Here is a 17,789-nt window from a genome sequence, read left to right as displayed (position 1 = left end):
GAAACAGAGCCTGTCATTTCAGAACATCTAACACTTGAAAACAGCATATTGTGGTGGTGCCACGGCAACAAAAACAGGCTCTCCCCCATTTGTACCAAACAAGAGCGAGGGGTGTTTGATGAGCACATAGAAACACAGTCCGTAGTTTGGTACGGGGATCATTTAACTAAATTGGCAGGAAGAAATTTCTGCCTCTGCAGATTGCCAGAGTTGATCCCTAGCGTCTGGGAGCCTTGAAATGAGGCAAGTGCAGGAATTCAGGGCGGCTGGCTTCTCTCATCGTTTCCCCATGTGTCTGTCGTGTGGACATTCTTTGCTGGTGATGTGGTGAATATTTATGCTAATGCCTTGGCCCGGGGTAATATTTTGATCAGACAGCGGCTCCTGAATCTCTGGGTCGCTTGTCTAAGTCCCCCTCGTGGCTTCTGCAGGTGGCAGTGGGAGGTTCATATTAGACCAGCGTTTTCCAAACCTGGTTGTACATTAAAAGAGGCTGGGTGGCATGTGAAAAAATACAGATTCCAGAGACCTAGCACGACCTACTGACTCGAAAATCGTGTGCTGGAGGGGCCCAGCAACCTGGCTTTGGAACCTGCTGCCTGGCGATTTCAGCGTAGGCAGGCCTGTCGCTGAGACTGAGAACCAGAAGCTTGGCCACGCCCCACGGCCCTTCTAGCTTCGCGGAGTGTGGATTCGGGGTCTCCTGACCCCCTCCCTGCTCCGCCCGGCAGTGCTCCACCACCACCCACACCACACACAAGGAACCTGTCGGCCCCTTTCTTTGGTGACTCCTTCGGGCCTCGGGGAGGTCTCAGAATTTTGTGGACGTTCAGCAAACGAGCCCTTTGCTCCAGCGTTTGCGGGTGGCTCATCAACACCTGTGTCAGATTGCTGGGTAACGGTGGTTCCTTCCAGGATAATATGCTGCCTCTGTAGAGCACTTAAAAAGCTCATCTTCGGGCACTTGCACTCACTTTCACACGGCGCTGGAATCGCGAGCCCTTTCTGTCCGTCTCGCCGTGTGAGTTGGAGTCCGCAGAGGGGACACAGATGGGAATGATGTTGACCTGAGAGATCTGTAGCAACACAATCAGACAAGGGCTTAGAAGCATCTTTCTGCCCATGAATCCTCCAGTCCAGTGTTTCCTGCTGAGTAAAGCAATCTCCGAGTCATCCAGGAGAGTAAGATTTATGCCAGGTGAGAGGGAACAAACAGTCAGCTGATTTCCTGTCTGTGGACAGATGCAGGAGGGCAGAGTGGCTCAGCCCAGGGCCCCCGAGGCAGGTCTGCCCTCAAATCCTGGATCCCTCACTTACCAGACAGACTGGCTGAGAAAATCCTCTAGGGACTGATTTTCCCATCATAAAATGTGGATGAGAACAGTCCTATATCATAGGGTTACTTTAGAGGTCAAATGTAAAAATCTGTTACAGCACTCTAGTACATAGTAGGCGTTCAGAAAACGCAAGAGTAGAGCTAATGTGATTTCTCCATAAATATAAAATGTAATGTGGGGCGCCTGGGTGGCTCAGTCGGTTGAGCGTCCGACTTTGGCTCAGGTCATGATCTCATAGTCCACCGTCTGGGTTTGAGCCCCACGTCAGGCTCCGTGCTGACAGCTCAGAGCCTGGAGCCTGCTTCGGATTCTGTGACTCCCTCTCTCTGCCTCTCCCCTGCTCGCGCTCTGTCTTTCTCTCTTAAAAATAAATAAACATTAAAACTTTTTTTTTTAATTTTAACTATGATGTAATTAGTGTTAGGCACTGCTCCCCTTCCAGTGCTCCCCTGACTGACCACATCATGTGTGTCTGTCAGTTACAGGATTTCCATCTCATGGACAGAAGTGGATCAACAGCTTCTGCCCACCTCTCTTTTCCATTCATCCTGCAGCCCACACCCTTCCCTCAGGTTACAACACCATTGCTTTGGTCCTACCTGTTTGTGGGAGCCCGCCATCTCGTGAACACGCCCCTGGCACCTTGAGTGCATTTAGGTACTTGCCAAGTCGCCGTCGGAAATCATCCGATTGGGAGCCAGGGCTCACCTTCTGCCAAAGCGGTCTTTCTTTTCATTGATTTTAGCTAGGTCTCTCTAAGTGTGGCCTCTGCTAGCATTGTTAGCTTACGGGATTGCCATGACAACGAAATGGAATGATGTTCAAACGTACTTAGTACGGTTCCCGGCATGTGGCCGTGCTCAAAACATGCTCCTGGTTTTCATTATTAGACCTTCAGAGCTGGGGGCAAGGTCTTGGTCTGTGGTTGTTCCCCAAAGGCCGCCATGCTTTGCAAACCTGCCCTCAGCTGTGAGCTCTTCTCTTTGATGGAAGCACTTTATCTTCTTTGAACTTGCCTACTTGCAACATTTTATGACCTTTACTCGTCCACACACCCGCACTCCCAAAACTTCTTTTTTTTTTCATTTTTCATTACATACTTAAAAATTATACATATTTTTTGTCAAAATTCGAAGAATACAAAAATATATAAATCTAAAAACGAATCTGTCCCATTTTACATTTTAGAATGTAAACTTCCGAACTTCCCTCGAGGATGTATTTGTATAACATAAAAGGTTTTTCTGTTTCCTTTCTTTTTTCTCTCTTTTCAAAGACGGGCTCACACTAGACATAGTATCCCATGACTTGTTTTTTTATTGGTTTATTTTTGGTTTTTCTTGCTCAACAAATACCATGAATATTCTTCCATGTTGTAAAAAACTCAAATGTAGATGTGCTTGCCCGGAATTTTACAGTATTGTTTCCAAATTTTTCTATTGCAGCTAATTCTGTCTGGTTTCAATACTGATAGGATTTTTATGAAAGCGCTCCACCTTAACATTAATTTTGAGCTTATTCTGGGATTCTAGGACCTGAGGGACTCATTGGGGGCAGGTGAGAGACAGACAGTGAAGTGAGTGCTGTGATGAGGAGATAATAGGGTGTGATGCTGTCAAACCTGGTTTAAAATCTGGAAACTGCAGGGAACCTGGTGACTCGGTTGGGTAAGCGTGTGACTTCAGCTCAGGTCATGATCTCACCGGTTGTGAGTTCAAGCCCCACGTCGGGCTCTGTGCTGACAGCTCGGAGCCTGGAGCCTGCTTTGGATTCTGTGCCTCCCTCTCTGCCTGCCCCTCCCCCACTTGCACCCTCTCTCTCTCTCTCAAAAATACATAAACATTAAAAAACATTTTTTAAAATCAGAAAACTGCGTTCATAGTCTCGGTGCACTGACTGACGGTAGATAAGAATCAACCTGTTCTAGAGATGGGAAAGATGAGGTGGGGGACACTTTGTAAATCACTTTATGCCTGTATGGCTGTGCTTAAACCCAAATGCTCTGCCAGACTGTTTTTCCACTGAGAAACATTGTTCTTTCTCTTCGAGAATGGTGCTCTCAGGAATTATACCAAGAACAGCTGGTCAACTTCACATTGAGCAAAAAACCAAAAAACAAAAAACGCTTTTCATAAGTTTGTGGTGCAAAGTTACTTCATGGGCCACTGGGCCAAAGTGTTCTCTGGGACAGCTGGTTGAGCCCTGAAGAGGGAGACACTCGCAGGGAGGGAACGACACAGGTGGACAGGTTCCTGGCCCGTTGGGAACTCTACCCGCCCACCTGCATTTACCAGTGCTGCATTGAACACCCGCTGTTGGTCAGGTGAGGGGTCCACACCCGGGATCCCGTGGCAAGCACGGATTGGAGGCAGAAACAGACAGATGCGACCCTGAAGGAGCTCCTCGATCACGGGGACAGATTACAAGGTGGAGAGCTACGGACGGTCACAGGGTTTGTCCAAAGTGCTTCTGAGATGTTAATCTGAAGAAAAGCCTCCAAGCAGGCAGGCCGACTTCTGTTTAGGGAGCACGGTGGAGGGCCTGTGAGCTAACAGGTGCACCTGGCTGGCATCATGCTGTCCGGCACGGAATGAAGCAGAACAAACCCAGGCCACATAGGGCAGCCTCATGCTGACAAAGGGGTCATAGAGGGAGGGGCTCTCCATCTGCAATCGGCAAGCCTCTCTGCTTAGCCTAAAAGGAGTCACTGAAATGCAGGGGATGCCCCCACATGGTTGCTCCAGTGCTCCCCAAGCCTGAAGACGGGCGGTGGGTAGGACAGCAGGTGTATATGTGTATGTATGTATGTATGTCTATATGTATACGCTCTATACCTAAATCTATTTGAAACCAAAGCCAACTTCTTTGGTCTATGCATAGAGAGTGGTTCCAACTCCCCTAAATTGCTCACTCACCTTGGTCAAGTCACAAATCTCTCCAGGCCTCGGAGTTCACTTTTCTGCGTAATGGGTACGTAAAATGTCTGTCCTTCTGAACAGAGTTCTGGGGGCGGGGGCAGTAAAATAAAGCCTAAGGGCGCACAAGAGTGGGGTCTTTCTTATCTCACGCTGTATCACGGTGCCTAGCACAACGCCGGGCACACAGCGACTACCAAAGGTAGATGATCTATGTGGCTCAGTGAGGCCCCAGCAGCTCCCCAAACACTCCACACTAGCCGTGCCCATTCCGAAATATCCGTGTTAGTGCTTTCTCCTTGTCGGGGCGTCGTTCTGGATTTTGTGGGAATGGATGCCTACATCCCTGGCACAAGGTGTCGAGTGTAGAGAACATCGTCCTATTTCCATTAACAAGAATGGCCTGGCGCCTCTCTGCCTCTACATGCCTTCCTTCTCTTTCCTCCTTCTGCCTCCACCTTCACTCCTTCTCGAAGTCTATTATTCATTCTCAAAAATACCCACTGGACAGCCAAATCCTACAGAACATCTGCTCCCATAAAGAAGCGGCACCTGCCCAAATGTCTCCAGACCTCCCTTAATGGTTTTAGGATTCCCTGCTGTCTTACCCGTTCCATTTCTTTCTTTCTTTCTTTCTTTTTTTAAATGTTTATTTCTTTTTTAGAGAAGGAGAGAGAGAGAGACTGAGCAGGGGAGGGGCAGAGAGAGAGGGAGACACAGAATCTGAAGCAGGCTCCAGGCTCTGAGCTGTTAGCACAGAGCCCGATGTGAGGCTCAAACTCACGAGCAGCGAGATCATGACCTGAGCCAAAGTCAGACGCTTCACCAACAGAGACATCCAGGTGCCCCTACCCATTCCGTTTCTGTTCCAGAATCTCAACTGGCAGCCACATTCCATTTCCTCTGGCTCTTATTCTCCAGCATCTTTTACCTATCTCCTTTCCTAGAGTGGGGAGGCAAAGAAGAAGCCTTCAGGCCCGGCCCCAGCCTTCAAGGAGCCCATGGTCTTTAACGGTGACTTCACAGAGCATGGTGGCACGGTGGGGACCATGTGTGCAAGCCACCGTGCAGGGCCTTCACAAGCAAGCAGAGATGCTTCTGGAGGGATGATGGAGCTCCTGACTCCCTTGGCAGGGCTAGCATCGGGGTGTTCGAGGGCCCAGAGCTGGGCCCCTGCAGGGGGAGTGGGTGGGCAGAGCCTTCTCAGCCCCATGCAGAGTGTGCGTGGCTAAGGCTTGCCTCAGGGGTGAAGCACCTCACAAGGGTTGAAGCACCCCATCGTGTCTTAGGGGCAGGACCCATCCCCAGCTCCTAGTGGATGCCTTGTCTCAACCGCACAGAAGTTGGGTGCTGGCCAAATCTTCCCCAAAGCAACATTCTGGAAACCCACCTGGATCTGAAGTATATCTACCCGGGGTAGTTTTAGACAAGAAAATGGTCTCCAGGACCAAGCGTCTCTTCTTTTTCCAGCCTGTAGGCTAGAGGTATGGGATGCTCCTAGGGAGGGACCAGCTGCCTGCAGGGGAGTTTCAGGACAGTGTAAGGAGTCCTGGTAGTCACCCAGATCCTCCCCTTGTGAAGAGCACCAAGAATCAGACAGGTTTCCCCACTTGGGGCAGAGCAGAAAGTCTACATCTTGTAGGGTGAGCACAGGAGGGTAGCTGCGAGGAGGCTCCGTCTTCTTCCTGAGATTCATACAGCTCCAGCGTGAGAGAAGCTTCCCTCAGAGGGGACAAAATGAAGGATGTGCTCAAGCTAACTACTCAACACAATCAAGGGTTCAATCAGAAAAGCAGAGCCACTCTGCTGATTAGGGATGAGGAACTTACCAGAGGAATTAGTTCTTGCACACGTGTGGAAAAGCATGGGGAAGTAAAGGTCTGAAAAGGAGATTCAGAAGTCGAGAGAAATGTTGTTAGTCAGTCCTCCCAGGGTGCCCGTGTGGGTGGACAAGACAGAGCTTGCAGAAGAATCTGGATGCTAGCTCGTGCAGTAGGACTGTGAGCAGGGGCTGGTGTTTCTGGAAGTCTGTCTTTTTTGTGTCGAGCTCATAGCCCAATGGTAGACCTGAGTTGCTGTTGGTCAACAGGGATGGAGTTGGGAGGAAAAGCAGGATAAACCGGGCTTCATGGACACCTCCATATCAGTCTCAAGGTAACCTTTGGAGCCTCATGGCTGCAGCTGCACCCCTGCCTCACAGATGTCATGTCCATTCTCTTTTGACCAACTCCAACCTGGAGCCATACAGAGATGAGGTCTGGGGAAGGTAATTCCAGCTAAGCCAAGGGGACGCAGTGTTAAACCACCACAGCCAGTGAATGTTCTCGGCACTCGGCTATTCACTGGGTGCGAGGGCAGAGTTCCAAGAGGTCCTGGAACATTAAAAGGTGTGAAGGCCCAGACTCAGGCAACATGACCTCACCTTTTGGGAGATCTGTAAATGGCTCGGCATGATCGGGCCATAAGAGCGCAAGATGGCGAGCGATGGGAGATGGCTGAGGGGCCACTTTATTCTGTGGTGTTTATCATAGTAGGAAGTTTGGGCTTTATGTTATCAGAAAGAAGGAAAAGTAAGATAAAAACAGAGAGGGAGACAAACCATAAGAGACTCTTAAATACAGGGAACAGGGGCACCTGGATGGCACAGTCCGTTGAGCATCTGACTTCAGCGGACAGGTCATGATCTCGCTGTTAGTGAGCTCGAGCCCCACATCAGGTTGCTGTTGTCAGCCTGTCAGTGCAGAGTCCACTTCGGATCTTCTATACCCCTCTCTCTGCTCCTACCCCCCTTGCACTCTCTCAAAAATAAACATTAAATAAATAAATAAATAAATAAATAAATAAATAAATAAAACAAACCTGAGGGTTGCTGGAGGGGAGGGGAGCTGGGTAGGGAGGATGGGCCATATGGGCAAAGGGCATTAAGGAGGGCACTTGTTGGGATGAGGACTGGGTGTTATTCGTAAGTGATGAATCACTGGGTTCTACTCCTGAAACCGATACTACGCTGCATGTGAACTAACTTGAATTTAAATTAAAAAAAAAAAAAAAAAGAGTTGTAAGCAGGGGAAGGAAAATGAGCACATTTGCATTTGAGGAAGATCATTCCAGTTGTGGTGTGGTGATAGCGGTTGAGAGGGGGCAAACCCGGTGGCTGCTGTGGGGGCTCAGAGCTGGGAGAGGCATCTACCTCTACATGAACTTACATCTAAGGGATGGAGAGGCAGACCAAAGGAAGAGGTACCAAGGAAGGAGAAATGTTGAGCCCCGGACCTTGACTGGACACGGGAATGTGAGACAGAGGGGGACAGAGGAGACGCTAAGATATTTTACTGGGACCACTGGGTCGATGTGAGTGCTGTTCATTAAGATAAGGGAGCCTGGGAGGCGTTTGGATAGGAAGAGAATGAGTTCTATCTGGGGCATGTTGATTCAGAGACACCTGCTGGATACATGGGTCCGGAGGTCAGGGAGGAGGAAGTTCTGAAGATCCAGATGGTGGGGCATCAGCACATTCCAGGGTTCTTAACTTTGTGCACTCATGGACCCCTGAGAGAACGTGATGAAGGCTATTTTCATCAGAAAAATGCACATGTTGGGATGCCTGGGTAGCTCAGTTGGTTGAGCATCCGACTTTGGCTCAGGTCACGATCTCCCAGTTCATGCGGTTGAGCCCCGCGTTGGGCTCTGTGCTGACAGCTCAGAGCCTGGAACCTGCTTGGGATTCTGCGTCTCCCTCTCTCTTTACCCCTCTGCCCGCTCACGCTCTGTTTCTCTCTCTTTCAAAAATAAATAAATAAACATTAAAAAAAACTAAATAAAAGAAGAAAAATGCATATATGTACAAACATCTGCATAGATTTTCAGGGGATACACAGATCACGTGGAGTCTGGCGGCAGAACCCTCAGGGACCAAAGTGTGTGCCTGGCGTCTGGATGGAGCATGACAAGGAGATGAGCATAAAACCTTTAGGAGAGTAAGGAAGGAGGAGCTCCGGGGGAGGAGCTAAGCCATCTGCCCAGGAATGTGGAGGTAAAAGCCAAAGGGATGCGATTCAAGGAGAACATGGTAATGTCATGAAACCATAGAAAAGGCAAGTAAGAGAAAGGCTGCAGATAGCCATTCCGTTTAGCAAAAGGGAGAAATTTAAATGTGGAAGAGGAGGGGCCGCTGGACCCCAAATAGGCATGTACAGGAAATGGGGGCTAAGTGGAAGTAGAGGGGATCCAGAGCCCAAGGGGAGGACTCAGACAACGGGGCGGAAAGAAGGCTGTTCTCTGGGTCTTTGCCTCTGTACCCAGGGAGACGCTGGAGGCCAGCTGGTGGGAGGACCCGCTGGCTATAACTGTGAATTCAGGCTTCCTGGAAGCCAGGACCAAAGTGGACTGGGGTAAATTATACGGTTCTGTCCGTCCAAAATAAATGTTTATTTCAACATTTTATTTATTTCAGATTTATCTTCAACACAGAGGGCACTTCAGCCCAATCTGACTCGTGGGAGCAGCTCAGCCCAGTCGGCACCTCAGCCCAGTCGGCACCTCATGCTGGACTCTATGTAAAAGGGGGATCCAGCTAAGCCCCCCCAGTAGCAGGCAGAGCCCTGAACTGGTCTCCTGCCCTTGTCTCCATTGCCATGCCTCTCCCAGCTCCAGAACACCAGCCGTTACTTTCCACCACTCTCCCCTCTCACTTCAGGTTGGATGCTGAACTCCGAACGTCTCAGGAATGACACTGACTTTACAAATCGGCAGCCCCCTCGCCCCTGCTCCCCACCCTCTGCCACCACATAATCTCAGGGAACACGCCTGAGGGTGTGACCCAGCCCTGAGACCTTCCATCAGGCATCACGGGTCCTGTCCTGGGCAACATCCTGTGTAACCAGTTAGGAAAAATTTGATTCAGCCTTGGAGCAAATGAAAAAGTAACTACAGTTCACACTTGTTATGTCGTGAGAAGACCTGAAAAAAAATTATCTTGTTGACATAAGGAAGTAAGAATTTTAAGTGCTGTGTTGGTGAATATATAGATATTTTCTTATCCAAGTGTAATTGACATACAATGTCCTATCAGTGCTAGGTGTATATCACAGCATTTAATATTTTTATTCATTACGAAATGATCCCCATGCTAAGCCTAGTCACCATCTGTCGCCATACAACCTTGCTACAATATTATTGACTATACTCCCTATGCTGCACATTACATCCCCCTAACTTATTTATTTTATAACCGGAAGTTTGTACCTCTTCATATCTTTCACCTGTTTTTCCAGCCCCAAGCCCCGCCCCCTCTGCCCCCGCCACCCTGATCAGGTAACCAACAGCCTGTTTCCTAGATCTATGAGTCTGTGTCTGTTTTGTTTTGTTCGTTGGAGATATGGAGATATAGAGTGATATCTTAGTGATATAGAGAAGGGCAGGTTGGAGAATGTTTACTCTCTCATGAGGAGGGGCGGCGAGCACAGTGAACAAAAAAGCTGACTCTTGCCCAAAGCCAATGGGGTAAAGGTCTTAGTTTCAGTGATGTTATCGTGATTGTAACTCCTGTCTTTAACTTTTACTGATATGCAGTAGGAGATTCTCCATAATATTTAACCATGGAGTTCTGTTTTAATGTTTCTTATTTTGAAACACAAATTACACAAGAATAAAGAACATTTCCTACCTGAAGCATTTGAAAGGAAATTGCTAATCTGTTGCCCCATCACATCCAATTACTCTAGTATTTCCCACAAATGAGCATACTCTATAAAACCTTAATTCAATCATCAAAATAAGGAAATTAACATTAATACATTACCATCTAGCCCTCAGATTCCCTGTTGCTCAATAATGTCATTTGCAGTGAAAGGGTCCAGTACAGAATCACACACTGCATTTGATCGTCATGTTTTTTAGTCGTCTTCTGTCTAGAATAGATCTTTAGCCTTTTTTTGACTCTCAGATCCTGGAATTTTTTTTTCTTTTTTTTCAACGTTTTTAATTTATTTTTGGGACAGAGAGAGACAGAGCATGAACAGGGGAGGGGCAGAGAGAGAGGGAGACACAGAATCGGAAACAGGCTCCGGGCTCCGAGCCATCAGCCCAGACCCTGACGCGGGGCTCGAACTCACAGACCGCGAGATCGTGACCTGGCTGAAGTCGGGCGCTTAACCGACTGCGCCACCCAGGCGCCCCTCAGATCCTGGAATTTTTGAAGGAACAAGCCAATAGTTTTGTGGCACGACCTTCAGTTTAGGTTTGATGATTCTTCACACCTACGTTCAGGTTATATGCATCTTTGGAAGGAATATCACAGAAGGGATGCTGAGCTCTTCATATTGTGTCTCCTCATCGGGTGTCACACAATTTGTTTTTAATTTTTTTTATGTTCATGTATTTCTGAGAGAGAGAGAGAGAGTAAGAGCACGAGTGGAGGAGGGGCAGAGAGAGAAGGACACACAGAATCCGAAGCAGGCTCCAGGCTCCGAGCTGTCAGCACAGAGCCCCATGCAGGGCTCAAACCCACAAACTGTGAGATCATGACCTGAGGTGAAGTCAGATGCTCAACCAACTGAGCCACCCAGGTGTCCCTGGTGTCACACAATGTTTACTTGTTCTATTGCTGATGAGTTACTTCGATCATTGATCAAGGCAGTGTCTGCCAGACTTCTCCACAGACAAATTCTCCTCTCCCCCTTTTTCACTTATAAAGCATTCAGTAAGGAGAAATTATAAAACCATGTAGATTTCTCATTTCTCATCAACCACTCAATGTATCAGATTATTTATTTATATCTGTATGTGCTCATGGAAGTCTATGGTATTCAATCAGTTACAATCCCTCATTACCCTTATTTATTTTGATGTTCAAATTGTCCTCAATTTGACTGGTGCGAATCCCTTCGAGCAGGTTTCTGTATCCTTTTGTCATGTTTTCATTGTTCTGGTTGTTTTGGTTGAGAACGCTATTTAGAAGTCAAGTTCTGGGTACCAGGTGTATTCATTGCAAACGGGGTGTCACTGATCCCAGGTCCTTTCTGAGGACAGATTGAGGGGATATATGTATGCTAGTATACACATTTATACACATATTTACTTTCAGATTTATTTCTAGAATTATTTCTGTATTATTAAATATGGGAAATATTTAATATTTATTTTTATATTTAATTATATAAATTATTCATTAATAATAATACATAATTTAATAACAGTTTATACAATATAATAGATTTAATATAAAGTTTAATATGAATATTATTTAACATTTAAATAATGTAAGTGTTATTTAATATTGAATTCATTATTAAAATACTTGAGTTCATATGAATAACTCTAATTCCCATCAAACAGTATTGAACTGGTTCCAGTGTTCCTCCTTCCAATACCTGTAACTCCCTCCTTCAACAGTGAACACCTGGTTCTCATGACCTTTAATATAGCTACTCATTTCATCAACTGCCCTTCTCACATCAGTTTTCCGACCCTGCTGCCTCCCTTTCCCGTAAGGATGCCCTCTGCACTCCAGCTGAGTTCTGAAACCCTGTCTTTGGACATCTTCCTCACCCTTTTGGGGCTATGACACCCCACGTTAGGCCAGCTCCCTACATGGATAGTGACCTCATCTTGCCTTTGCTCATTCCTTATGCCGGGCTGTCCCCAAGCATAGATGCTTTCCTTACTTGTTTTGGGTTCTGACACCCCATACCGGATGCCCGTCTTCTGGGATGCCCTTCTTACCCTGTCCAGGCTCTGATTCCTCATGCTGGCCACCCCCCCCCCCCCATCACATGGGCACCCTGGCCTCCTCACCCATCGGACCCTGGACTTCAACATTAGGCTGCTTCCTTGCCCTTCATACAGATGGCTTCCCAACCTATGTGGGCTCTGAACCCCTAAACCAGGTACCTGGACACTTTTCTCAATGTGTTTAAACTTTTACACCAGACCACCTCCTGACAGGCTACATACACCCAGCCTCCTCCAGGCCTGGGAGCCCTTCTCACCATACTCAGGCCCTGCCATTCCACGGGATGCCGCCCTTCTGCACGGACGGCCTCCTCATTCTTCTTGGGTTCCAATACTTCATGGCAGGCTATCCCCATGCCTGAGTGTCCTTCTCATCCTACCTAGGCTCCCACACCCCATGCTGGTATACTTCCCTGTGTGGACACCCTGCTTGAGATCTGACATCCCACTCTGGATCACTGAAGTCTACCCCTTACGCCCCTCTGGCCCAGACGCCTACCTTGTTCTGCAAGAGCATTAGTACTGAATTGCTAATGCTCTTGATGAGGAAAAGCAACTACTAAGCTTTATCTACAAAGTTGTTCTTGAACCACAGGGACATAACTTTAGCAATGAAGTTGGTTACAGAGTCTTAGAAAACACGTTTGTTAAAAGCAATAGTATTTATTCATTTAATCACTTCATTGGTTATGGAATGAGGTGGTCTGACGACTGAAATTGCTCCTTAGAGCTGTGTATGAACTCACTAGCTCTGTTTTAATTCCTATGAATATATCTTGTAAGGTCTCTTGAGAACCAGAAACCCCTGTCTCCACGTTCCTTGCAGCCCGGATGCATATCCAGCGGATTCAGATCTCAAAACTATCTAAAGCCCCATTCCGCATAGTCCAACCAGAGTTGATGATTGTTCTACCATTAAAAATTAAAACAAAAATCTCACTTAGGATTTTCACTTTTATAACTGTCCTCATACTGTCCTAGAGTTTGGGGAATGTGACTTAGGGACCCAGGAAAGGTATCTCCACACAAATTTCAGGCTTTTTTAAATTTTGTTTTTCACATTGGGATTCTAGGGAAGATTCCCTTTGAGGAGAGGGTTCTATGCTGCATACCCCCGCCCCCCACATCCTTCACACACACACACACACACACACACACACGCACTCACTGCTCTAACTGAAGCCATCTTTCCCAGTTTATTTTTTTAAGTTTATTTATTTATTTTGAGAGAGAGAAAGAGTGCAAGCAGGGAAGAGGCAGAGAGAAGGAGAGAGACAAAAATCCCAACAACACTCTGCACTGTCAGCGCAGAGCCTGACATGGGGCTCGAACTCACGAACCGTGAGATCCTGACCCGAGCCAAAGTCAAGAGTCAGATGTTTAACCGACCGAGCTACCCTGGCGCCCTCATTTTCCCCAGTTTAAATGTGTAGCTGATATGTGGGGTTATTTTTTAAGCTTTAGCAGACATGTTTCAAGCTTTAATTTGAATGTGTTTCAGATATTCTTCTGCAGAGCAGAATTTCTCTTAAGCGAATGGTAATGTATATACGTTAGCTATTGCTACAAACATGGTGTGTAACTAACTGCCTTCAAATTTCTAGAACAACAGTCATTTATTCTCATTGATCTTCATGTTGGCTGATCTCAGCTGCACTTGGCTGGGTGGCCGTGTCACATCTGGTCGGTCTACTTCACAGTGGGGATCTGCTGAGCCAACTTCACTCTGTCATGTGTCATCTTCCTGGGACCAGCAGGCTGGTCTGGGGCCAGTCTGAGCAGGTCCTCCTCCTAACTTGGGATAGGAAACCTTAGCTTGCACGTGCTTTTCGGTTTCTGCTAGCCTCGTGTCTGGTCGAGAGGGCACTGACGAGTGCAGTGGGTACACAGAGGGGTAAAGAATGGAGCCCCTGGGGTCCCTGGGTGGCTCAGTCGGTTAAGCGTCCAACTTTCTCAGGTCATGATCTCACAGTTCGGGAGTTCGAGCCCTGTGTCGGGCTCTGTGTGGACAGCTCGGAGCCTGGAGCCTGCTTCGGATTCTGTGCCTCCCTCTCTCTGCCCCTCCCCTACTCATGCTCTGTCTTTCTCTCTCTCTCAAAATAAATAAACATTAAAAAAAAAAAAAAAAGAATGGAGCCACTCATTCAATCCACCACAGAGTGCCTCAAAAAGGACAGGAATAGGAAAGGGTTTTGCCAGAGTTTAACAATTTTTCTAGGATGTTGGCTGCTTAATTTGTCCTTTAGCTTCTCGTTTGTGTGAACTAGTAAGAGCTCCCTTGGTAGTGGGGCTCTCTTCTTCCTGGGGGGCCTCTCTCTCTTCAGGGGCAGCAGAGTTCATCAGACTGGCACTGGGTAGGTACTTGAATGAATGAATGAATGAATGAGTGAATGAATGATACCATGACTTCAATATTACTCGGCTCTCCTTTTGAGTTTGGGTACTGAGGCTGTTACTGTAAAATATCTCCAGAGGTTGGGGCGCCTGGGAGGCTCAGTCCGTTAAGTGCCCAACTTTTGCTTCTGGCTCAGGTCATGATCTCATGGCTCGTGAGTTCGAGCCCCGTGTCCGGCTCTGTGCTGATGGTGCGGAGCCTGCCTAGGAGTCTCTCTCTCCCTCTCTCCCTGCCCCTCCCCTGCCCGCTTTCTCTTTTTCTCAAAATAAAGTTTTTAAAAAAATATCTCTCCAGAGACTCCAATTAGGAGCCAACCATGCTATAGGATCTCCATTTTCATTTTCAGTCCCTACATTCTAGGTATCCTTGGGAACTGCCAAATAATGATTCTTTTTTTTTTTTTAATGTTTATTCATTTTTGAGAGACAGAGTGTGAGTGGGGGAGGGGCAGACAGAGGGGGAGACACTGAGTCTGAAGCAGGTTCCAGGCTCTGAGCTGTCAGCACAGAGCCCGATGTGGGGCTCGAATCCACAGACCATGAGATCATGACCTGGGCTGAAATCAGATACTCATCCGACTGAACCACCCAGGCACCCCTGCCAAATAATGACTCTTAAATGTTCTACAACAACTGATACTTCTTCCAAATTTTGAGTTTACAAATTGTGTGTGTGTGTGTGTGTGTGTGTGTGTGTGTATGGGACAATTTATATCACCATTTAAAAAAAAATTTTAATGTTTATTTATTTTTGAGAGAGACAGAGACAGAATGCAAGTGAGTTAGGGGCAGAGAGAGAGGGAGACACAGAATCCGAAGCAAGCTCCAGGCTCCGAGCTGCCAGCACAGAGCCCAACACGGGGCTTGAACCCACGAACCGTGAGATCATGACCTGAGCCGAAGTCGAATGCTCAACCGACTGAGCCACCCAGGCGCCCCTTATCACCATTTTAAATCACCTGTTATTCATCAAGAACATGTTACTAATATTTTAAGTTAATTTTGATGGGAGGAGATAGGACCATTCTGGTGTATTTGTGGTATCACTCATTAGAAGACTGGCTGCCATTTATAAGCTACATGTTATCCATTCCCTAGCTTCACTCTCCAACACAACCATACAAAGGAGGCATTATTTAATATTCTCACTGAATAGTAGAGGAAACAGAGGTTTAGAAAAGTGAAGTAAATTACTCAAGGTCAGATAGGGGAAAAGGATTGATGTGGGCTGTAGGTCGAGCCAGCCTCTCGGGCAGCACTGTTTCCAATACAACGTGTCGCCTTGATTTCTTAATTAGGCTGGTCTCATGGGTACCCCCGACCCCACCACCCTCCTACCATCTCGTCCTGGAGAAAACGATTATGCTCGTGGAATACAATGCATTTTCTGCTGAGTCGTCTGATAAAGGCAACAACCAGAAACAGGTTTATAATTTGCCTCCACTAAGCAAATGGTTCTTACGGCGATTTCTCCTTCATCTTTACCAAGAGCAGAGAAGAGGAAAAGAGCTTATGCTCCAGAATAAAACACGTCGGTCAGATACAAGAAAAGACTTCCTCTCAGGTTGATTGAAAACGTCACGGGATCGCTGGAAAGTTGGCAAATATTTTCCTTCAGAAGAGTCATTTCAAACCTCCTTTCTCTTTCTCGCCTTCGTCTTCTTCCTCTTTCCATGGAGTCTTTGTTTCCAAATAAAATCTCCGCCCATCCATTGACTGTGTGCCTGACACTGTGTTAGGGGTGAACAGAAGACACACATACCGTCCTCCCATTATACTGGGAGCTGCTGTGCTGGTTGAAAGGGTGGGATTCTCAGAGCCTTTCCCCACCTGGCCTTCTCTGTGGAGCCACAGCACGCTGCAAAACACCAAGAAAATCCCTGCCCTGGAGCCTTTTAGAAGGGACAGAGATGGGACGCCTGGGGGGCTCAGTCGGTTAAGCGTCCGACTCTTGGTTTCGGCTCAAGTCCTGATCTCATGGTTGGTGAGTTCGAGCCTGGGTGGGGCTTCACTCTAACAGCACAGAGCCTGCTTGGGACTCTCTCCCTCTCTCTCTGCCCCTCCCCTGATCGCTCTTTGTCTCTCTCTCACTCTCTCTCTCTCTCTCTCTCTCTCTCTGTCTCAAAATAAATAAATAAACATTGTAAAAAGATAAAAGGGACAGAGATACCTGCGCCAATCGCCACTCCCTCCCCAGCATCTTCTGTTAGGGAAGTCAGGAAAGAAACGGTTTGTCTGCCTTTTACACAAATGTTTGTGCTGGGGATGGCTCGGAACAGAAGCATGAGGTGGGCTGTTTTCTTACAGCCCTTCTCCTCAGCCTGGATCTCTCCCGCCTCCATCAGTCTGCCTTACCAGCCCATCTTCGGGGCAGCCGCGAGAGTTGTCTTCATAAAACTTTCAGTGGCTCCCTGTTGACCTCTTAATAAAAGTTCAATCTATTAAACAGGCAGTCAGGGGCCTCCCGAGCTACTCTAACCACTGCCGGTTTTCTGGCCTCATTTTCTATCACATCTGTCCGTGTATCCTGCAGTCCCCTTCACTGACTACCTGCTTGATCCCCCAACCTTGCTGGATGCTCACTCCTCCCCTTGGTTAGGCCCAGAATGCCTGTTCCCTCCTCCACTAATCAAGATCCATGCCAGCTTCCAGGCACAGCTCATTTGCAGCCTCTCCCCGAGGTCTGCCCTTATCACTCTGCCAGAATTAATTGTTTCCTCCTCTGTGCTCCCACGGCCCTTTCTTGTGCTTCCCCTTAGCACATTTTTCTGTTCTGCCTCACCCAAACATGATATGTTTACACGCCTCTTTCCTGCAAACCCTTCAGATACTCCAAATCGAGGTCACGGGTCCGTGTCCGTTCATCATTGTATTTTTCCAGTGCTTTATTCATCAAAGGGCCTCCACAAAATATCTCACATTATTGGATTAAATTCTCATACTAGAGTTCTGTGAGGTCAGGTGCGGCTGCTCAGCAAGGTGCTAATCACTTAATGTTTAATTTTATCTGTAAGAGGTACCAGAGCACTCGGTGTAAAACAGACCTGGGGTGAAATCCCTTATCGCTTACTTCGTGAGCTGCAGTGTATCACTTAAGTACCTTGATCCTCAATTTTCTCATCTGAGAATGGGGATCAAAACACCTCGGCAAGACGTCATGAAGATTTTTAATTTTATTTATTAAAAAAAATTTTTTTAATGTTTATTTTTGACAGAGAAAGAGAGACAGCACAAGCAGGGGAGGGGGAGAGAGAGGGAGACACAGAATCTGAAGCAGGCTCCAGGCTCCGAGCCATCAGCACACAGCCCAAGGTGGGGCTCAAGCCCGTGAACCGGGAGATCATTACCTGAGCTGAAGTCAGACGCTTAACCCACTGAGCCACCCACGCACCCACGTCTTGAAGATTTTTAA

The 17,789-nt window shown here is 47.4% G+C and overlaps 1 long non-coding RNA gene across 1 annotated transcript; it reads left to right on the top strand.

The window, feature by feature from the left end:
- The first annotated feature begins 465 nt into the window (after positions 1 to 465).
- LOC131495864 (uncharacterized) lies at positions 466 to 9,536 on the top strand. The gene is made up of 3 exons (XR_009254167.1): positions 466 to 1,198; positions 8,120 to 8,285; positions 8,706 to 9,536. It is a non-coding gene; the product is annotated as an uncharacterized LOC131495864 (long non-coding RNA).
- Positions 9,537 to 17,789: the final 8,253 nt, after the last annotated feature.

Source organism: Neofelis nebulosa, chromosome 15 (genome assembly GCF_028018385.1).
Source record: "Neofelis nebulosa isolate mNeoNeb1 chromosome 15, mNeoNeb1.pri, whole genome shotgun sequence".
NCBI lineage: Eukaryota > Metazoa > Chordata > Mammalia > Carnivora > Felidae > Neofelis > Neofelis nebulosa.
The sequence above is the reverse complement of the archived record's forward strand: the minus strand, read 5'-3'. Positions and strand labels throughout refer to the sequence as shown.